The following is a 23,188-nucleotide window of genomic DNA, read 5'->3' on the forward strand; positions in this document are numbered from 1 at the left end:
GATCAGCTTCTTTCACTTAGTAACATGCATTTAAGCTTCCTCTATGACTTGTCATGGCCTGATAGCTCATTTCTTTTTAGCACTGAATAACATTCCCATTGTCTGGATGTGCCACACTTTGTTTATCCGTTTGCAAGAAACTGCCAAACTGCCTTGCAGAGCGGCTGGACCATTTTGCATCCCAGCAGCAATGAACCTGAGTTTTGTTGCGTCACATCTTCTCCAGCGTTTGATGTTGTCAGTGTTCCAGATTTGGGACATTTCAGTGGGTGTGTAGTTGTACCTCACTGTGGTTTGGTTTTTTTAAATTTATTTATTTTATTTATTTATTTTTGGCTGCGTTGGGCCTTCGTTGTTGCACGCGGGGTTTCTCTAGTTGCGGAGAATGGGGGCTACTCTTCGTTGTGGTACACGGGCTTCTCTTGTTGCGGAGCACGGGCTCTAGGCAGACGGGCTTCAGTAGTTGTGGCACGCAGGCTCAGTAGTTGTGGCTTGCAGGTTCTAGAGCGCAGGCTCAGTAGTTGTGGCGCACGGGCTTAGTTGCTCTGCAGCATGTGGGATCTTCCCGGACCAGGGCTCGAACCCGTGTCCCCTGCGTGGGCAGGCGGATTCTTCACCACTGCGCCACGAGGGAAGCCCCCTCGTTGTGGTTTTAATTTGCCTAAATGTTTAGATAAACCTTTGTTGAGCCTCCTGTTGGGAGCCAAGCATGGTTCCAACATCTCTTGTACGATTCAGGCTAGGAAGGAGGTGCTAGTACCCCATTTTGCAGATGGGGAAACCAAGGCTCAGAGAAGGATAGCTGTTTGCCCAGGGTCACACAGCAAATGGGGGTAGAGCCAAGACCCTGTGACTAACTCCAGAGCACTTCCACCTGCAGTGTCCGAGGCCTTGTGCTGGGCACTAGGAACGTAGCGATGACCAAGACGGACCCGGTCTACCCTCCCAAGGCTCACAGTCCAGTGGTGGACACGGACACGTGAGCAGGCAGTTATAGCTCGTGCTGACCAGGGCTGTAATGTGGTTGCACAGGCACAGGGCAGGGGGGACCCAGAGGAGGCACCTGACCTGGCCTGGGTGTCCAGGGAGAAAGGGGTACTGAAGCATGTATAGGAGCTTTCCAGGAGAAGGGGAAAAGAGTGACCCAGGCCAGAGGAACAGCATGGAAGATGGCTCAGAAGTAAGAGGGAAAGGGACGTGGCCAAGAGCACCGACTCTGGTGGGAGAAGGTCCTACGTTCCAGTCCCAGCTCTGCCACTGGTGGCCAATCAGCCCCTTCTCCCGGCCTCGGTTGCCACTCCGCAGCGTAGCTTGGCTGTGAGGATTCAGTAACCCCCATGGGTACCACACTGGGCCAGGCAGGCACGTGGGGAACCAGAGGGTGGGAGGAGGCCAGGAGGGCCAGAGCAGCACCCCCTCCGCCCCGCCCCTGAGCATCTCGGGGACCCAGGAGGACCTGGCCTGGGTGGTGGTGGAATCAGGTAAAAGCATCCAGAGATTCAGTCCCTGGTCTCCCGTCTCAGCGCAAAAGGAAATGGCAGGGTGCAGTGGGGGTCTGCTTCCTGCCCCTGCCCCAAATTGGACACTTCCTGCCCCAGGCCAGACCCCTGGTGGGCAGGGACCGCCCCCCCTCCGCCCTCACTCACTGTCTAGTCCCCATTAGTGAGGCCGCCAGCTGCGGGAGCCTCAGGCCCAGGTGTTCCCTGCCCACGCTCTGCCCCAGTGACCATCACTAAAAATGAATAATGGGCGAAGCAGGCAGGACCTGGAGGGGTGGGGGTGGGGAAGAGAGGCCCCGAAGCTCCTCCCGCACCTCCTCCCCCAAGCAGTCCTCCCTCCACTCCAGCCCTGAGGAGCTGGGCAGGAGTCACCTCACCATCCAGCGCCTCCTGTGGCTTATCTAACCTCCTCGTAGCCTGCCTGCGCGGCGTTGGGGAGCTAAAGTTGTCAGATTAAGCAAATAAAAATACAGACGGCCGGTGAAGTTTGAACTCCCAATAGGCAATGAACCACGCAATACGTGGGATATACTTACACCAAAACATGATTAATTTTCTACCTGAGGTTCAGATTCCGCTGGATTCTCTCTGGCAGCCCTTTCCTGATCCTGCCTGGGTGAACAGCAGGCCTCGGCTGGCCTTCCTGCGTTATGGGCAAACACCCGGATGCTGATCCGCACGGACCGATCAGAGGGACCCCGGCCCCGCGGGACCCTGGGGGCCTCCCTGTCAGGTGTGTCTCCCTCTGAGGTGCTGGACCTGGGACTCCGGGGGGCCTGGGATCAGGGCTCAGGTGTGGATGGGGGAAGTTGAGGCCGCATCTAGCTGCCAACTGCAGTGGACATATTTGAATTTGGATGCTGAAATTGTGGCTCTGAAGAGGTCCCTGGGGGAGAGGAAAAGGGGGAGGGGGCGTGTGCCCACCGCCCCCAAGTACCCACTGCGTGGGGTCTCTGTTGTGTCCCCCAGCCTTCAGCAAGGCTCCGATGGTGAGAGCACCGTCCCCGAAGCCCAGGTTCAAATCCCAGCCCTGCCCCATGCGAGTTGTGAGAACACCAAGTGTTCTCTCGGTGCCTCAGTTTCCTCACCTGTAAAATGGGGATTAATAATAATACTGCTAATAATAGTACCGACTGTCGGGGTCATTGAGAGGATTCAATGCATTCATGTAACAGAGGAGCTTGGCCTGGCACAAAGTTAGTGCTCACTGAAGTGATGGCCTGTCCCGGCCTCCTGGCCCAGGAGGGAGGGGTTAAGCGGGAATCAGAGGCTAATTTTAGCCCTGATGACACCACCTGGCCGCCTGCCTTGTCCAAACATCCTCAGCCAAGCATGAGGTTCAAGGCGTCCCCCACCCCCCAACCTCTGACATCCAAGGAGCCTGTTTATTCATTCCTGTCGGCCAGAGCATTCCTCTCCCGCCTGCTGCCTGCCTGTGCCTGCCATACGGCTCCCTCCAAGCCCCATGTCGCCCGCCCCGTGTTGCCCAGGGTCAGGACCACCTCACCTGTAGGCCCCTTGGAGACAGCCCGTGGCCAGGGGCAGTCGGGGGTGGGCGCAGGGAAAAGGGTGGACAAGAGTCACTCCTGCTCCAAACTCCAGCGTCGCCCGGAGTCTTTGTTTACAGTCCTCCGAGTAAGAGTCCAAGCTTCTGTCTGTGGGGACTCCCAGCGCCGTCATTTATTCAGCACCTGTTTACTGAGTGCCAAGTCCTGCTGGAGACCCAGGCCTTGCCTCCACAGGACTCCCAGTCTTGGGTAAGGCAATGACAAGCCAGGAAACAGGAGAATTTTTCCACCGTGCTTAATATTGTTCATTCATTTGTTCATTCGAGGCGTGTTTATTAAGGCTGTCCTGTATGTCAGGCACTGTTCGGGGTGCTTGGGGCTCAGCAGGGAACAAAGCAGACCAAGATCCCTCGTGGAGCTGACATTCCGGTTGGGGAGAGAGGCAAGAGACAGTAAATCACAGAAATAAGTCAAATACATGGTCCAGTTAAATGGTAGTCATTGCTGTGGAGAAAAATAAAGCGGGAAAGGGGACGGGGAGTGCTGGCAGAGGGCAGTTAGAGATAAAGTGATTTGAGAGGGAGTTATTTGAGGGAATCAGGTGGCTGTCAGGGTGGAGGGAGTTCCAGGCAGCGGGAAGAGCACGTGCAAAGGTCCTGGGGCATGAACAGTGAGGACACGAGTTGGGGGAGATGCAGCAGAACCTGTGGGCTCTGCCTCGGAAATCGGTGGGGGCCACGAGAAGGTCCGGAGCAGAGGATGAGCCCGATGTGGCCTGACATTCTCCTGCCTGACTCTCCCCTCGTTCTGAGGTCCATCCCCGGAACTGTCACCGTGCAGGCCGAGGGGCTGGGCCAGAGGCTGCAGCTGGTCTTTTGAGATCCAAGTGGCTGCAGGTGGGATTCCAACTGTAAATGAGGACTTCCGGGACATTTGGAGAGCCTGCACTGGGGGAAATTGCTGCTCTCTGGAGACCGCCAGTAGCGATGGGGGCAGGGGGGTGGGGGAATTCTGGGCACACCTTCCCCACATGGCATCTCCATATGCTTCCTGCAGGGCCGGGCCCGGTGCCCAGGTTGCCAGCATTCCTGGCTCAGTGTTTTGCCAGTGGAGGGACAGGTGTCTTAGAAAACTGGAAAACATCCTCCGAAAACAAACCAACAAAATGTATGCTCTTCTGGCTCCTTGTCCTGACAGATCTTCTCCGAACCGTTTTCTTTCTTGCAAAACACCTTCATTGGCTTTTCTGACCCCGAAACTGCCACATACACTCCACCAGACTTTCCAGGGAGAGAGAAAAGGCCCTTTGTTCTCCGCCCGCCCGCGTAGCCCCTGGAATTCTCTGTCTCGGCAGCAGCAGCGCACCTAGGCGCTATTGTTTTTTTCTCACACGATTTTGCAACAGGCTTTTTTCCGCTTGACAATAGGTGGCCCTACAGCTTTCATTTCCAGAAATTGAAAAATGAAGTGTGTCCGGCCCCTACCTCCTCAACCCACCACAGGCTGAAATTTAAGCCCCATGAACCCGGCCGGGCTGGGGTGCCGGGGCAGGCAGACCCCAACGTGCCAGGGGGCCCGGGTGAAGAGAGGCTGGGGGTGGGCAGCACAGGGATGCCAGGTTTCTGTCACCTTGAGTTCCCCCGCTCCCCTCTGCACACAGCAGCCCCCAGCACCATGACGCCGGGCAGGGAGAAGCCATATCCTTTAAAATACCATCAGAGGGGAAACTGAGACCCAGGCCTGTGGGTTTCCAGCCCCTGCCCACAATCCCGCCTTGCAGAGAAGGTGTGGGAGGATAATCACCTGAAGAGGATACCGGCATGGGCTCCGTTTTGCAGATGACACGACTGAGGCCCAGAGAGGCTATGCCACTCACCCAAGGTCACACAGCTGCCGGCCAGAGAGACTCCAAAGCTCCTGGAGTCAAGAGCTCTGAGGCCAGATGGCAGCCCAGCTCTGCCACTTAGGGGCTGCAGGTGGATTCTGACGTTAAATGAGGCCTTCCTGAACATTCCAGAACCTTCTGGGGCTGGGGGAAATTGCTGCTCTGCCAAGGGAGACTGAGTTGGGGGCAGAGGTGAAGTCCAGGCACTCTCTGAGCCTCAGCGGACACCCGGGGACCCCTGTGATGCCTTTGACTGGAGCCAGGCCCCAGGATGGGGGTGGGGGGGCACTGGTGGGTGAGGTGGGCGGCTGCAGTGCCAAGCCCACCAGTGAGCCCGGGTCTGAGCCAGCCTCGCCGGGCCCATGGCTCCCCTGCCACGCACACCTCACACCTGGAGCCCTCCCCACGGGCTGGCTACAAGCCAGGATCTTGGGAGGCAGACGGGGCCCTCAGGGGACCAGGCCAGGGTTTCCTTGCAGGCTGGGGCAGGGCCAGTGGGTACAGTGTGGTCGCCACCTCCAACTGAGCTGATGCCTGGCAGCTGACTCCCTCTCTGTCTCCCTCCTTCTGGAAGTTTCTACGAGGCTCGGAGGGGAATGGGAGCCCTCCTTGGGCCCCGGCCACCGGGGCCAACCTCAGGAGACACCAGGGCGCCCCTCCTCGTACCCAAGCGCCATCCCGGTTCCACATCGCACGTGTGGTTCGTTTCTCACCCACCCCAGGCTGGGGCGGGGTTGGGGGGCCTCCTCCTGAGCCGCCAGTTGCCCCTTGGCTCACAGCCTGAGGCCCCAGGGAGTGCAATTTCCAGCGGGCTGGCAGCTCCCTCACCCACCAGCCCAGGCTGAGCAACGCGCTAGGGGTCCGATGCGGGCAGAGGCCAGGGCTGGGGGCGCAGACGGCCCCACCTCGCCCCCCCCATGCTGGTCCTCAGGTCAAGCCTGAGGTGGGGGGGGTCCCTGGGGTCCCCCACTCTTGGCCCTGGCACCAACCTCTTTCCAGGGAGGCCCCACCTGGCATTGGCCAGGCGAGCCTCCCCCAGAGAGAGTCAGGAAGTCTCTCGGCTCTCTCTGGCTTTGGGCAGGGGGTTCCTCTGGCCCCCAAAGGCTGGACCCCAGGGCCTGGTGTTTGGTCCGGCTACACATCCCGAGGCCAGGAGGCCTTGGTTCAAATGCCAACCCCCTCCACTCCCACCCTGTGCTCCACTTCCCAGCTGTGTGAAGCAGGCAAAAATGTCAACAAAGTCTGAAATTAAATCGTAGGCAGGGGGCTTCCCTGGTGGCGCAGTGGTTGAGAGTCCACCTGCCGATGCAGGGGACACGGGTTTGAGCCCTGGTCCAGGAAGGTCCCACATGCCGTGGAGCAACTAAGCCCGTGCGCCACAACTACTGAGTCTGCGCTCTAGAGCCCGTGAGCCACAACTACTGAGCCCGCGAGCCACAACTACTGAGCCTGCGTGCCACAACTACTGAAGCCCGCACGCCTAGAGCCCATGCTCCGCAGCAAGAGAAGCCACTGCAATGAGAAGCCCGCGCACTGCAACGAAGAGTAGCCCCTGCTCACCGCAACTAGAGAAAGCCCGCACACAGCAACAAAGACTCAACGCAGCCAAAAATAAAATTAATTAATTAATTATTTTTAAAATGTAAAAAGAACAAAAATCGTACGCAGAACAGGTGGATTTGAGGCCATAAAACTAAATGATGGGAGGGACAGTGGCAGGAGGACTCTGAGAAGGAGGATGTTAGGGGCGGTGGGGGGAATCACCGGGAGAGGACACGGTCAGGTGTGCCCCTTGGCCGCCAGGGGTGATATCTGGGCGCGGCCGGAACTCACTAGGCTGGTCCAGCGAGGGATTTGGATGGGCAGCAGGTAGCCTGTGTTTCAGTTACACACATGGGTGTCATCACCAGTCCCTGTGAAGTGACAGGACTTGCTGGAGGGGTGCAGGTGGGCAGAGTGTCGGTGATCAGGAGCCCCAAATGCCCCCCATGAACCCCAGTCACCAACTTCCCCTTCTCTTCAGTCGGGATGAGGGCTCAGCTGGGACCGGGGCTCGGCCGGGTCGGGGCTCCGCCTGGCTACAGTTACTGACCACCCCCGACCCAGCCTCCTGTTGCCCCATGGAGCCAAGTTCAGGCTGTGACAGGCCTGTGGGAGGCTCAGGCAGGCGGGGTACGGAAAGATCCTCATCTGTAACCTCCCCCACCCCCGGCTGCCCCTGCCCCAGCCTGCACCCCACCCACGACCTGGTGACAGATGGCTAGAACTCCCGGGGACTGTAGGGGTCTGGGAGTCCTGAGGTGCAGATGTGTGTGGAGACCACCCCATCACCCAGCTGCCACACAGCGACAAGTGGGTCTGAAGCACAGGGCCCGGAAGCAGGTGGGAGAAGAGCAGCACCAGGGCCTCCCTCTGGCTGCAGACCCGGCCCACCAGGAGCTGTCAGACAGAGGCCTCCTGGAATCTTCCTGGCCCGGCCCCAGGGCAGATAAAGGCCCTCCTTGGCTCCTTTGGGGCATCTCAAAGCGCCGTTGAACAGCAACTCTTTCCACAGAGGAACCTTCCTGCTTGGATCCTCCCCTCGACGGGGAGCTCATTCCCTCTAGAGCCAGTAAGGGAGCATTGGCAGTGCTAGCACAGGCCCTATGTTATATAGGGGGAAACTGAGGCTCTGAGAAGGGCAGTCCCTCTCCTCAGCTCTCTCAGTGCGTTAAAGGCAGGACCAGGGTCCCCACCCAACATAGTTGCAGACAGAGCCAGCCAAACTCTGATCCCAAATGTGGAATAGGCAGTGCCCCGCCCACTGCCAGCCCTCCACAGGAGACCTGCTTTGGGGTTTTAAATCCTTGAGATACAGCCCAAGTTCTTTTTTCTTTTTTTTTTTTTTAAGTGAATGGCGTTTTTTCTTTTTGTTTTTTGTTTGTTTGTTTGTTTGTTTTTTTAAAGAAATTCACGTTCTTTTATTTATTTTATTTTATTTATGACTGTGTTGGGTCCTCGTTTCTCTGCGAGGGCTTTCTCTAGCTGTGGCAACTGGGGACCACTCCTCATCGCGGTGCGCGGGCCTCTCACCATCGCGGCCTCTCTTGTTGCAGAGCACAGGCTCCAGACGCGCAGGCTCAGTAGTTGTGGCGCACGGGCCCAGTTGCTCCGTGGCATGTGGGATCTTCCCAGACCAGGGCTCGAACCCATGTCCCCTGCATTGGCAGGCAGATTCTCAACCACTGCGCCACCAGGGAAGCCCCCTGTTTGTTTGTTTTTTATTTTTGGCTGCATTGGGTCTTTGTTGCTGTGGGTGGGCTTTTTCTCTAGTTGCAACAAACGGGGGCTACTCTTCGTTGTGGTGCACGGGCTTCTCACTGCGGTGGCTTCTCGTTGCGCACGGGCTCTAGGTGCACGGGCTTCAGTAGTTGTGGCGCGCGGGGTCAGTAGTTGTGGCGCACGGGCTCTAGAGCGCAGGCTCAGTAGTTGTGGCACACGGGCTTAGTTGTTACGCGGCACGTGGGATCTTCCCGGACCAGGGCTCGAATCCGTGTCCCCTGCATTGGCAGGCAGATGCTGAACCACTGTGCCACCAGGGAAGCCCCAGCCCAAGTTCTTACTCTCTCTTCCCCACTCTCGTGCTCTCCTGGCTTTTCTGTCCTCATGGGGCTGTCAGCCCAGCAGAGCTAATGGCACAGGGTGGCCAAAGCTACGATGGGGGACACCAGGCAGCTGTGGGGGGCCAGAGGAGGGATCTGATTCAGCTCAGGAGACAGGGGAGGAATCTGGGGAGGCTCCCTGGAGGAGGTGTGTGCACTGAGCTCTGCAGGATGACTAGGGATTAACAAGGTGGCGGGGGGTGGGGACGGCGGGGGGGGGGAACGGGCAAAGCGTGTCCCTGGCAGAGCAGCTTGTGTAGCTGGAGACCCCGCTGTGCCCTTGAGATTCTGAGTGACCATCTCTGGACCTCAGGTTCCATATCGGCAGGGCGGCTGTGCGAAGGCTGAAGGCTTGCCCATCAAGGTTTGGCCTTGGGCTGAGGACACAGTGACCTTCATGAGTTATATTTTAATAAGTCACCAGATAATTCTGCCTGTCAGGAGCTAGCCATGAGCAGCTTTGGGTAAGGCTCCTCTGTAAATGTGTTACCACCCAATGTAAGTCCACGTGCCCAAGGCACAGTGAGGCCAAACAGTACCGAAACGTTGGAGTTTGGAGCAGAGAAATGTTTATCGCAGGGCCATGCAAAGAGACAGGTGGCCCGTGCCTTAAAAAGCCCAGACTCCTTGAAGCGTTTCAGCAAAGCACTTCTAAAGGCCAGGTGAGGGAGGGGCCTGGTGCCAGATCCTTTGTTCTTGCGTCTGTCCATGTAGGTCAGGTCAAGGTCGGGTCACGATGTTCCTGTAAACCTCCAAGAAAACAAATGTTATTCTCTGTCAGGTCAGGTCATGGTCAGGCTATTCTGTATATTTCAAGCTATAGGCAACATCCTTTTACAAAAGGTGCAGTCAGTATGTCTAAGCACAGACAACAGGAGCACAGAGTTAAAGTAAAAGGTCAGAACTAAAATGGAGTCAGATTTTTCTTTTTAATGCTTTATTGCTATAACTTAGATATTGTAAAAGGCACATATCTTAGGTTGTTGTTGTTGTTGTTGTTGTTTTGGCTGCGCCCTGTGGCATGTGGGATCTTAGTTCCCCAACCAGGGATCGAACCTGCACCCCCTGCGTTGGAAGCGCGGAGTCTTAACCACTGGACCGCCAGGGAAATCCCGTGTCAGATTTTTTCTTTAAAGGGAACGCTATTTATTTATTTATTTTTGGCTGTGTTGGGTCTTCGTTTCTGTGCGAGGGCTTTCTCTAGTTGTGGCGAGCGGGGGCCACTCTTCATTGCGGTGCGTGGGCCTCTCACTATCGCGGCCTCTCTTGTTGCGGAGCACAGGCTCCAGACGCGCAGGCTCAGTAATTGTGGCTCACGGGCTTAGTTGCTCCGCGGCATGTGGGATCTTCCCGGACCAGGGCTCGAACCCGTGTCCCCTGCATTGGCAGGCAGATTCTCAACCACTGCGCCACCAGGGAAGCCCCCAGATTTATTTTTAATCAATATTTCTTTTAATTGAAGTATAGTTGATTTACAGTGTTGTGTTAATTTCTGCTGTACAGCAAAGTGAATCAGTGGTACATATATATGTACATTCTTTTTTTTAATATTCTTTTCCATTATGGCTTATCATAGGATATTGAATATGTTTCCTGTGCTAGACGGTAGGACCTTGTTGTTCACCCAGTCTATATATAGAAGCTTACATCTGCTAACCCTAACCTCCCACTCCATCCCTCGCCCAACCCACTCCCCTTGGCAACCACAGGTTTGTTCTCTATGCCCTTGAGTCTGTTTCTGTTTCATAGATAGGTTCATTTGTGTCATATTTTAGACTCCACATGCAAGTGAAATCATATGGTATTTGTCTTTCTCTTTCTGACTTACTTCACTTAGTATGATAATCTCTAGTTGCATCCATGTTGCTGCAAATGGCTTTGTTTCATTCTTTTTTATGGCTGAGTAATATTCCATTGTATATAGGTACCACTTTTAAAAAATTAATTATTTTTTTAACATCTTTATTGGAGTATAATTGCTTTACAATGTTGTGTTAGTTTCTGCTGTACATCGAAGTGAATCAGCTATACATATATCCCCATATCTCCTCCCTCTTGCGTCTCCCTCCCACCCTCCCTATCCCACCCCTCTAAGTGGTCACAAAGCACCGAGCTGATCTCCCTGTGCTATGTAGCTACCACTTCTTCTTTATCCATTCATCTGCCGATGGACATTTAGGTGGTTTCCATGTCTTGGCTATTGTGAATAGTGCTGCTATGAACATAGAGGTGCATGTATCTTGTCAAAATGGAGTTGTCCAGATATATGCCCAGGTGTGGGATTGCTGAATCATATGGTAATTCTATTTTTAGTTTTTTGAGGAACCTCCACAGTGGCTGCACCAACTTACATTCCCACCAACAGTGTAGGAGGGTTCCCTTTTCTCCACACCCTCTCCAGGATTTATTATTTGTAGACATTTTAATGGTGGCCATTCTGACCGGTGTGAAGTGGTACCTCACTGTAGTTTTGATTTGCATTTCTCTTATGATTAGCAATGTTGAACATCTTTTCATGTGCCTATTGGCCATCTGTATTTCTTCTTTGGAGCAATGTTTATTTAGGTCTTCTGCCCATTTTCTGATTCAGTTATTTTGTTGTTGTTGTTGAGTTGTATGAGCTGTTTGTATACTTTGGAGATTAAGCCCTTGTTGGTCACATCATTTGCCGATATTTTCTCCCAGTCTGTAGGTTGTCTTTTCTTTTTGTTTATGGTTTCCTTTGCTGTCCAAAAGCTTGTAAGTTTGATTAGGTCCCATTTGTTTATTTTTGTTTTTATTTCTCTTGCCTTGGTAGACTGACTAAGGAAACAGTGGAACAATTTATGTCAGAGAATGTTTTGCCTATGCTCTCTTCTAGGAATTTTATGATGTCATGCCTTATGTTTAAGTCTTTAAGCCGTTTTGAGTTTATTTTTGTGTATGGTGTGAGGGTGTGTTCTAACTTCATTAATTTACATGTGGCTGTCCAGCTTACCCAACACCACTTGCTGAAGAGACTTTTCCCATTTGTATATTCTTGCCTCCTTTGTCAAAGATTAATTGACTGTAGGTGTGTGGTTTTATTTCTGGGCTCTCTGTTCTGTTCCATCAATCTGTATGTCTGTTTGTGTGCCAATACCATGCTGTTCTGATTACTGTAGCTTTGTGGTATTGTCTGAAGTCTGGGAGGGTTATGCCTTAATATAGAGTGAGATTTGTTTTTCCTGGGACTTCCCTGGTGGTCCAGTGGTTAGGACTAGGTGCTTCCACTGCAGGGGGCAAGGGTTTGATCCCTGGTCAGGGAACCAAGATCCCACATGCTGGTGGTGCACCAAAAAAAAAAGACTTGTTCTTCCCTGTTACAAATGGCCTGGGCTTCCCTGGTGGCACAGTGGTTGGGAATCCTCCTGCCAATGCAGGGGACGTGGGTTTGAGCCCTGGCCCGGGAAGATCCCGCATGCCGCAGAGCAACTAAGCCTGCATGCCACAACTACTGAGCCTGCGCTCTAGAGCCCGCGAGCCACAACTACTGATCCCGCGTGCCACAACTACTGAAGCCCGCGTGCCTAGAGCCCATGCTCCGCAACAAGAGAAGCCACCACATGAGAAGCCCGCACACAGCAGCGAAGAGTAGCCCCTGCTCGCTGCAACTAGAGAAAAGCCCATGTGCAGCAACGAAGACCCAACGCAGCCAAAAATAAATAAATAAGTTTATATTAAAAAAAGAATCAGTGCATTTAAAAACAAACAAACAAATGCCCTGCCCTGGGGGACCCCAGCCTCCTGGAACCTCTGCCAGCCTGGAACTAACTGGACAGTCAGGTGGTAGATGTCCAGGCAGCGTGAAGCAGCCTCACAGAAGTGATTCCTCATCTGGGAACAGGGGAATCGTGGTACCTGGGAGCCTGAGCTCGGGCTTTAGCCTGCCCGAAGCAGCCTCCGCCTCCCCAGCCTCCCTGCCTCTGCCCTACTGTCTCCCCTGTCCCCCGTGGCGGGCTGAAAGAGTATCTCAAAACAGGAGTCTATGTGGTGGTGACTGCTCTGCTGGAAGCTTCCCATGGCTCCCTGTTGCCTTTGTGTTAAATATCCATCATTGACCACAGCCGGACGCAGCTCAACGTGGTGACCTCATCTCCTGCTCCTGAACACTCAGCCTTCCTGGATTTCCTCCAGTGCTGCCATTCCTTGCTGCCTCAGGGCCTTTGCACAGGCTGTCCCTTCTGCCTGGAAAGCTCTTTTTTATTTATTTATTTATTTATTTATTTATTTATTTATTTATTTATTTATGGCTGTGTTGGGTCTTCGTTTCTGTGCGAGGGCTTTCTCTAGTTGCGGCAAGTGGGGGCCACTCTTCATCGCGGTGCGCGGGCCTCTCACTATCGCGGCCTCTCTTGTTGCAGAGCGCAGGCTCAGTAGTTGTGGCTCACGGGCTTAGTTGCTCCGCGGCATGTGGGATGTGGGATCTTCCCGGACCAGGGCTCGAACCTGTGTCCCCTGCATTGGCAGGCGGATTCTCAACCACTGCGCCACCAAGGAAGCCCTTTTTTTTTTTTTTTTAAAGCAGACATCTTTGTCTTTTTTTTTAATTTATTTATTTTATTTATTTTATTTATTTTATTTTGGCTGCGTTGGGTCTCCGTTGCTGCACGCGAGCTTTCTCTAGTTGCAGCGAGAGGGGGCCACTCCTCGTTGCGGTGCAGGGGCTTCTCATAGCGGTGGCTTCTCCTGTTGCGGAGCTTGGGCTCTAGGCATGCAGGCTTCAGTAGTTGTGGCTCGCGGGCTCTAGAGCGCAGGCTCAGCAGTTGTGGCACACGGGCTTAGTTGCTCTGTGGCATGTGGGATCTTCCCGGACTAGGGCTTGAACCCGTGTCCCTTGCGTTGGCAGGCAGACTCTCAACCACTGCGCCACCAGGGAAGCCCCTGCCTGGAAAGCTCTTGCATCCTCCTTTTTTTTTTTTTAATTTTATTTATTTATTTATTTATTTTTGGCTTTGTTGGGTCTTCGTTTCTGTGCGAGGCTTTCTCTAGTTGCGGCAAGTGGGGGCCACTCTTCATCGCGGTGCGCGGGCCTCTCACTATCACGGCCTCTCTTGTTGCGGAGCACAGGCTGTAGACGCGCAGGCTCAGTAGTTGTGGCTCACGGGCCTAGTTGCTATGCGGCATGTGGGATCTTCCCAGACCAGGGCTCGAACCCGTGTCCCCTGAATTGGCAGGCGGATTCTTAACCACTGCACCACCAGGGAAGCCCTTGCATCCTCCTTTTTACTTAGAGAATTCTTACGGGGCTTTAGCTCTCAGCTCACACATCCAGGAAGTCCAGACCAGGCCACAGCCTCCTTTTTTGCAATTTATAATTTATGTTTGTTTACAGGTTTCCTTATGGGTTATCTGTCTCACCCACTTGCTTCGTGCAACGTCCCTGGGGCCCAACATGTAGCAGGTACACAAGAAACATTTGCTGACTGAGACGGAAGAAGGGGGTGGGATCTGCTGGAAGGGAAAGTGAGAAGCTTGAAATTCTGCTCACCTGCCCCTCCCCATCGTCCACGGAACCCTGGTGCCCCCACGGAAGCCACTTTGAGACCCAGTGGTTTGGGTCAGCCCTTTTCCCTTTATGGATGGGTCAACTTTACGCCCAAAGCCATGCATGCTTCGAGGCCACAGGGGAGGCCAGGGCGGTGACTCTAGTCCCCAACTTCCTCCACCCCCTCCCTCATCAGGTCTTATGGTGGAGATTAGCAGAGTCCCACCTTTGCTTTTAGATGATGACCCAGCTCATGGGACAGGACACCCTGTGTCATCTGCTGGCAGTTGCGGTGGTGTTGGGCTGAGCTGTGCTGCGTCTATAAATAAGTCCATTTCCTTCTCCTCCCTGGTGTTGCCTCATCCACACCCTGGGTGACAAGCTGTGACTCGGCCCTAAACTTCCTGGTCAGCTGCTTGCCGTCCTGCACGCTGTCCAGCCAGGTAAGGCCTCCCGGGGAAAATGTCCCGTCTCCCAGGAGGCATCGTTGCCCCCTGGGAAGGGCCTTCAGGCTGCTCTCCCCGGGGTCTTTCTGGGTACCAGGTGCGCCAGAGGTGTAGCAGGTGTGGGAAGTTCCGATTGATTTGCCAAACCAGGAGGAGCAGCATTTCTCTCCCTGTCTGTCTGTCTGTCTGTCTGTCTCTCTCTGGCAAAGCTGTGGATTAGAACCCCCGCTGCTTCCTGGCCCCCATCAGCAGCACAGAGCCCTTCCTCCCTCCCACCCTGTCCCGTGGGAAGAGGACCTGAGATGCAGGGGAGTGGGGGGGATTTTGTTTTGTTTTGTTTTTCTGATCTTTGCGGTGTCCCAGCACCATGGCATTTTTTAGTTCCTTTCTAGGAAAAAAATATCTCCGGTTCCACTTGGGTGGGATCTCAGCCCCCAGCCTCCCACAGCCCCGTTCCTGGATCCTCGCTCCTCAATGTCCCTGCCAAGGGCCTCCATGCCTCCTAGGAGGAGCTACCATAAACCCAGGACAAACAAACTATATCCATCTTAAGTACATTTCCGCATATTAACCTTCTGTGCACGGCCAAAAACCCTGGCGGCGCAAAGTAGCTTGTGGTCAGAGTTCAGCCTCCATCCCACTCCTGCTTGGGGCTGTCTTCCCAAAGGCCTGTCTTTTGGGTCTCTTTCCAGAAACTTTGGCGTGAACGTGTAATTCCAAATCGCGCTCCCTTTTCATCACACAAGGCCAACTGCCAGCTTCTCCCTTCCGCATTCGGAGGGTTAGGCCAGCTCTGCCCAGTAGAAGGAGCCCGCCAGCCATCAGGGTCTTTTTATTTTTTATTTTTATTTATTTATTTTAAAATTTATTTATTTTTGGCTCTGTTGGGTCTTCGTTGCTGCGCACAGGCTTTCTCTAGTTGCGGCGAGCGGGGGCTACTCCTCGTTGAGGTGCGTGGGCTTCTCATTGAAGTGGCTTCTCTTGTTGCGGAGCACGGGCTCTAGGCACGGGGGCTTCAGTAGTTGTGGCGCACGGGTTCGGTAGCTGTGGCTTGCGGGCTCTAGAGCGCAGGCTCAGTAGTTGTGGCATGCAGGCTTAGTTGCTCTGCGGCATGCGGGATCTTCCCAGACCAGGGCTCGAACCCATGTCCCTTGCATTGGCAGGAGGATTCTTAACCACTGCGCCACCAGGGAAGTCCCTATTTTTTATTTTTTAATTTTATTTTTTGGCCACGCCGTGCAGCATGCAGGAGCTTAGTTCCCCAACCAGGGATTGAACCTGCGCCGGGGGCGCGGAGTCTTAAGCACTGGACTGCCAGGGAAGTCCCACATTATTTTTTAAACTGTGGCAGAATATATGAGACCTAAAATTTGACATTTTAACCATTTTTAAGGGTGCAGTTCAGTAGCATTAAGTATATTCTCAGTGGTGTGCAACCACCGCGAATATTTCCAAAAATTTTTCATCACCCCAAACAGAAACTTTATATCCAGTAAGCAAAAACTCATCATTCTCCTTCCAACCCTCCCAGCCCCTGGTAACCGCTAATCTACTGTCTGTCTCTATGAATTTACCTATTCTAGATATTTCATAGAAGCAGGATCATATAATATGTGTTCTTTTAAATCTGGCTTATTTCAACGAGCATCATGTCCTCAAGGTTCATCCATGGTATAGCGTGTGTCAGACTCTCTTTCCTTCTTAAGGCTGAATAATGTTCCGGTGTATGGATGGACCACATTTGTTTATACACTCATCCTTTGATGGACATCTGGGTTGTTTCCAACTTTTGGCTATTGTGAATCACGTTTCTATGAGCATGGATATACAAATATCTCTTAGAGTCCCTGCTTTTCAGTTCCTTTGGGTAGATATCTAGGAGTGGAATTGCTGGGTGATATGGAATTATGTGTTTAGCTTTCTGAGGAACCGCCAAACTGATTTCTGCCACATATGTAATTTTCAACTTTTTACCAGACACATTAAAAAGAATAGAAAGGTACCAGTAAAATTAATTTTAATGCTATATCTTATTTCACCCCATACATCCAAAGCGTTATCTCAATGTGTAATCAACATAGAAAATTACTAATGAGATATTTTACATAGGATATTTTACATTCTTTCTTTCATATGAAATCTTGGCAATCTGGCGTGTATTTTACACTTTAAGCCCGTTTCTATTTGGATGCTAAATTTTCAACGGCTGGAGTGAAAGGGGTAGTGTTTAATAAAAAAAAAAATTTGTTTTACGTTGTTCAGTTTTTAAATTTACATTTGAAATTTACTGACATTCACAATTTCCGTTCCTCTGTTGCATTAGCCACTTGGGGCTAGTGGCGCCCATATTGGATGGTGCAGATTTAGACCCAGCTACTTAATTCTGGAACCTGTTTTGTATCAGGCAGACATGGATTTACCATGAAGTGGATGAAGCTTAAGCTTCAGGGACCCCTAAATAAAGATTACTTTCTGTATCTAAGTCTGGACTCAATGTTGTTTGCCGTTTCTTAGAGAGGCTCCCAAAATATGGAAGTTCAGCTTCCAGAAAACCTGGATCCGCCCTGTAGAGCTGTGCCAATACAGTGGCTTTATTCATTTTTTAAAATTTTATGTTAATTTTATTGGAGTATAGTTGATTTACAAAGTTGTGTTAGTTTCAGGTGTACAGCAAAGTGATTCAGTTATACATAGACCTATATTCATTCTTTTTCAGATTCTTCTCTCATATAGGTTATCACAGAATATTGAGTAGAGTTCCCTGTGCTATACAGTAGGTCCTTGTTTGTTATCTATCTCATACATAGTAGTGTGTGTATGTTCATCCCAAGCTCCTGATTTATCCCTCCCCACCATGTTTCCCCTTTGGTAACCAGAAGTTTGTTTTTAGTATCTGTAAGTCTATTTCTATTTTGTAAATATGTTCATCTGTATCATTTTTAATTAGATTCCACATATGAGTGATATCACATGATATTTGTCTTTCTCTTTCTGACTTACTTCACTTAGTATGGTAATCTCTAGGTCCATCCATGTTGCTGCAAATGACATTATTTCATTCTTTTGTATGGCTGGGTAATATTCCATTGTATATATGTACCACATCTTCTTCATCCATTCCTCTGTGAATGGATATTTAGGTTGGTTCCATGTCTTGGCTATTGTAAATAGTACTGCGATGAACACTGGGGTGAGTGTATCTTTTCGGATTATGGTTTTCTCCTGATATATGCCCAGGAGTGGGATTGCTGCATCATATGGTAGTTCTATTTTAAGTTTTTTCGGACAAAGATACCCTAATACCAAAACCAGGCTTTATTCATTTTTCACAACTGCGTAGCATTCCATTGTCAGAAGGGACCCTAATTCGACCAGTCCCACATCGATGGATAGGTAGCTTATCCAAAACGCCCTTGTTTTGTTGGCATGTCTGTGGGCATTTGCACCAATCCCTCTGGCCAGAGGGTGAGTGCATTTCAAATAATGAGTCGTTATCCCTCATTTCCCTTTTTTAGAAATTCTAGAGCGGCACATGCTGTGCAGTAGAAACAGAACACAAGCCACATGTGTAATTAATATTTTTCTGGTAGCCACGACTTTAAAAATGTAAAAGACACAGGTGAAATTAATTTTAATAATATGCTTTCTTTAACCCAACAGGTCCAAACTAGTATTATTTAAATGTGTAATGAACAGAGGAAGTATTGAGATAATTTTACTGTCTCGTTCTCATCCTAAGTCTTAGAAACCAGGGTGTATTTTACACCCCCAGCAGACCTAATTCGGACACTCAGTTTTCGTCGTAGATCCTTGATCTGTAATTAGACTCCATAAAAATGTCTCGTTGGAGCAGATTTGCCCTTCCAGGAGGTCCCAAATGTACTGTCAAGTTTTCCAATCATTGAATTGGCTATCAGAGGCTGTTTTTGGCTTTGCCTTTACTTTTTATCTTGAAGTTGTCTTCGATTTACAGAAGAGAGAACCTTTTTAAAATTTAATTTAGCATTAAAAACTCTGTCCAACACAACAGCTGCATTTCAGGGACTCAAGAGCCATAGGGGTGCACCCGATGGTGCAGATATAGAACATTTCCACGATAGCAGAAAGTTCTAGTGGACAGTGCCAGGCTGTAGATCAGAGCTCCACCTGCAAAGAGGGAGAGGAGTCTGGAATTACATTAAAAGGAGAGAGTTTGGATTCTGGATCATAAGGGCTCTAGCTGTGTGTATTTGGGCAAGAGACATACCTATCGCTCAGAACCTCCGTTTTCTTATCTGTAAAATGGGTGGCTCCAGGGCCGCAGGAAGTGGAGAGGGGCAGGGCCGAAATCCTAGATTCCGCTCCGGTGGTTGGGCTTTGGAGTCTGGGAGGACTTTGTGACCTCCTGCAGGGACGGAAAGGACCGGGGAGTGGAAAGACATCGGCCAGGCCAAGCGGCCGCCCAGGATCCCCCAGTGCGGGACCAGGGGGGCCATCTTTAAACGCTTATTCCCTGAGCACTTCCTGTGCTCTCCCCATAAACTTGTCAGGCTCTCCGTCACCTCCGGACCTTTGCGTTGGCTGTTTCGTCCACCAGGAATGCCCTTTCCCCCAACTCCTACGCTACCTGGTGAGCCCTCAGATAACCTTCCAACGTAATCACATTGTACCCCTCCCAGACAGAGCCCTGGCTCCAAGCCTCAGCTCCAGGGCACTGGGGAGCACCTTGTAACCAGCTCTGTCTTCCCCCTAGGCTGGGAAAGACTCTGGGAAAGCTGGGAAAGGGCAGGGTCGAGGTCAAGGTGGGACCTGAGAGCCGTCGGAACCTATCCCAGGTCCAGAGATCATGTGGTCTAGTGGGTAGGAACGAGTGGACTCTGAAGCTAGATGCTTTTCGTTGGAATTCCAGCTCTGCCGTTTTCTCGCACTGAGTCCTTGGCCTCAGTTTTCTCGTCTGTAAAATAGGAATAAGAACAGTGCCTCCTACCTCAGGACTCGTAAAGATGAACTTGGGTAACCTGCATCTGCCCGCTAGGCATGTGTTATTATTTTTGTTATCAGTGATGCTGTGTTCACTGTCCCCTCCTCCCAGCTCCTCTGACCCATGGATCCACCCGGCTGGGCCAAGATAAAATGTTTCTGGCACCACTGTCTCCCCGGGCTGTTGCTGCAGCTGCTTTTGGCTCTGTGCTTCTTCTCCTACCTGCGTGTGTCCCGAGACAAGCCCACGGGGGTCCCCAAATTGGGGGCCCCCTCCCAGGCCACTGCGGGGCCCTCCACCCCCCCGCCTCTGCGTCTCCTGCTGTGGACGTGGCCATTCAACACCCCGGTGGCTCTGTCCCGCTGCTCGGAGATATGGCCCGGCACAGCCGACTGCCACCTGACCGTCAACCGCAGAGAGTACCCTCGGGCGGATGCGGTCCTTGTGCATCACCGATAGGTCAGCTCCAGGCCCAAGGCACAGCTCACGCCTTCCCTGCGGCCCCCCAGCCAGCGCTGGGTCTGGTTCAGCATGGAATTGCCCAGCAACTGCCCCAAACTGAAGGCCCTGGACGGATACTTCATCCTCAGTGTCCTACCGCCAGGACTCAGATATCTTCATGCCGTACGGCTAGCTCGAGCCATGGCCTGGCCAGCCTGTGGACACAATGATGAACGTCTCGGCCAAGACCAAGCTGGTGGCCTGGGTGGTGTCCAGCGGGAGGGCGGACTCGGTCAGGGTGCAGTACTATCAGAAGCTGCAGCCTCACCTCCAAATGGATGTGTATGGACGCTCCCACGTGCCGCTGCCCCAGGAGGTCATGACCGAGAGGCTGTCCCAGTACAAGTTTTACCTGGCTTTCGAGAACTCCTTGCACCCTGACTATTATCACGGAGAAGCTGTGGAAGAACGCCCTGCAGGCCTGGGCCGTGCCAGTGGTGCTGGGCCCCAGCAGGAGGAACTATGAACAGTTCCTCACCCGAAGCCTTTACCCACGTCGAAGACTTTCAGAGCCCCAAGGACTTGGCCCAGTATCTGCTGGCGCTGGTCAAGGACCACACCCGCTACCCGAGCTGCTTCCGCTGGCGGGAGACGCTGCGGCCCAGATCCTTCAGCTGGGGCTTGATGTTCTGTAAGGCCTGCTGGCGGCTGCAGCAGGATCCCAGCTACCAGACGGTGCCCAGTATCACGTCTCAGTTCACGTGAGCCAGCCAGCCTGGGGCCTGGGCTGCTGGGCATCTGGGGACCTTGGTGGCTGGAGCTCTCCCTTACCTGGGGCTTCCCCTACTGGGCACCTCTGCTGCCAGGAATGTTGCTTCCGTGGGACCTCGCTTGCTAGGAGCTTCACCTGCTGGGGGCGGGGGGGGGGGACACCTACCAGGGCCCATGGCTGCTGGGCGCCCACCAAGACACTCACCCCCTGGGGAACTAGCCTTGGTGTCCCGCCCACTGGTGATGGCTCTGGTGGATTGGCTTGTGAGTACTGCTGCTTTTTCAATGAACCGCCTTGGGGGTATGCAGGTTGGGTAATACTGACACCATTTTCCAGATGGGAATGCTCTGAGGAAAACTGGTGTGTCCTCCCTTACTCCAGATCAGCGGTTCTCACTCCAGGACGATTCTGCTCCCAGGGGACGCTTGGAGTGTCTGGGGACATCTGTGGTTGTCACAACCTGGGGGTGGGCTGATAGCATCGAGTGGGAGGGGGCCAGAAATGCTGCTCGACAGCTTACAGTGCCCGGGAGACCGGGCGCAGAGTGGGTGGGACTGGGGGCAGGGCTGTCTGGGGGTCCACGTGGGGCAGGGCTGGGACAAGGGGACGTTCTACACCCAGTGCAAGGATAGAGGAGGGGCAGGAACTGCCCCCAAAGGAGGGCAAGGGGAGAGGGTGTGACGCGGCGTGTGACTGTGAGAGCGGGTGTGACGAGGGACGATCACGTGGGGCTTGGAGTGCGGGTGGGCGTGGCCGCGTGTGACTGAACAGGCGGCCCCTGTGTTCTTGCAGGTGACCTTGAGGACGCCCCTCTCTGAGTGTGCTTGACCACTGAGCGTGTAAGCATGTGGACCGTGGGTCTGCGTGTGATCCTAAGCCCCGTGTGGGTGGCAGTCTCTGTGCCCTGTGTGAATGTGTGTGTGTGTGTGTGGCGCTCACTGCTGAGAACCCCAGCCTTGGGGTCTGCGGGGGCAGCTCTGTTTACTTTCCAATTCTCTGGTGGGCCGGGCCAGTGCCCTGTGGTTGGATCTGGGTGGGAGATGGGAAGGCCGAGGTCCCAGGAGGGTGCGCACGCGTGCACACACACACACACTCACACGCACACCAAGGCAGCCAAGCTTCAGGGACCACAGACCCGGGCTCCAACGCCAATTTTCCTGCTGTGTGTCCTGGGCTGAGCAACTTCCCTCTCTGAGGCTCAGGGCCTTCTAGGATGGGGAAACTGAGGCTCAGCTTCCCCAGCGTCTGGGAACTCTGGCCTCTCTGCCATGGCTGGGCTGAGTCAGCCCGAACAGTGTAGGAATCCACCACCCCAAACCTCAGAGTCAGAAGATTGCGGGGGTGGGTGGGGGCCCCAGCCAGCCAGCCTGCTCTGAAACTGCCTTCCAAGCAGGCCACCCACGGTCTGGGACCTGGCCTCCAAGCCCTGCTCTCGGAGCTCCCTGGAAGTCCTGCCTGTTAGCTGACTCCAGTGTCTCCAGCTGCAGCCTGGGGGCGGGGCGGGTGCTGGTGAGCAGGGAGCTGGGGGTGTTCCTGCCTGGCTGGGTGAGACTCCCTGGGGGCAGCTTCTGATTCAGGATGGGGGTTGGGTCTGGGAAGGCCGGAGCGCAGATGTGTGGGAAAAGAGGGGAGGGGGCCAGTCTAGGAGACACAACAGTAAAAGAGGGAAGGGGCTGTTCTCTGAGAGCCCCGGTCTGGGGTGGGGGGAGGGAAGAGGAGAGACGAACATGCCCTCGGTCGGGAAAGCTGTATGGGAAGGGGGAGTTGCGCCTTCGAGACCCCCCACCCCCAGTCTGAGGGGAAGAAGGGGAGGGGTCCACGCCATCTGGTCTCCCGGGTGCCAGCTCCGTGCTGGGAGCACCCACTCCCTTCCCCGCCCCTCCTCAGCCCGTGGGACCTGCCGACCCCTCCCCGCCAGCTGGGAACCCAACACCCCGGCGCAGTCCTGGGCTTGCCAAGCATCAAGGTGACACCACGGGCAAATCTAAACACCGCACCGCGCTTTTTCCATCCTCCACAGGGGCTTGTCGTAAATTCTCCCTCGGGCTCCGGCCAGAGCTTTTATGGCCCCAGGACCTAGGTCCCTGGGAACCCGGCTCTGCCGAAGCGGGCGCCGGTTTCGGGCTCGATGGGGTTGGCGCCCGCCCCAGATCTATCCCCGCAGGGAGATGGGCAGCGAGCTATATTTTTAGCTAGTGAAAGGAGATACTGGCTCCGAGTTCACCCTGGTGAGGGCTGACCAGGCCCGAGGAGGCCTGTTGGGTGAGGGAGACCTGGTCCACCTGGACCTCAGTCTTCTCATCTGCACTGTAGTTACACCTTCCCTACCCAGAAGGACACCTTGCGGGGAGGCGGGGAGGGAAGGGGCACGGGGACCTGTAGAGAGGTGGGAAAGAAGGTCCCTGCCGACATCCCCCCCATTCACCCCACTTTGCTTTTTGTACCCCGGAAACAAGACCCTCTTTGCATCTACTTTCCTTTTCCCCCAAAGCAAATGGGATCCTCCCACGATCCTGCAGGTGGTACCCGC

The 23,188-nt window shown here is 53.5% G+C and overlaps 1 protein-coding gene and 1 pseudogene across 3 annotated transcripts in view; both read left to right on the forward strand.

Annotated features, from left to right (window-relative positions):
• Nucleotides 1–23,188, forward strand: part of NDUFA11 (NADH:ubiquinone oxidoreductase subunit A11) — a 57,534-nt gene that overhangs the window by 13,458 nt on the left and 20,888 nt on the right. The gene's annotated exons all lie outside the window — the stretch shown is intronic.
• LOC309623612 (3-galactosyl-N-acetylglucosaminide 4-alpha-L-fucosyltransferase FUT3-like) lies at nt 421–23,130 on the forward strand (annotated as a pseudogene). Its single transcript, XR_014249958.1, has 2 exons — nt 421–2,232; nt 19,557–23,130. The product of XR_014249958.1 is annotated as a 3-galactosyl-N-acetylglucosaminide 4-alpha-L-fucosyltransferase FUT3-like (transcript).

The sequence above is a fragment of the Balaenoptera borealis genome (assembly GCF_965194805.1).
Source record: "Balaenoptera borealis genome assembly, chromosome: 2".
NCBI classification, from domain to species: Eukaryota; Metazoa; Chordata; class Mammalia; order Artiodactyla; family Balaenopteridae; genus Balaenoptera; species Balaenoptera borealis.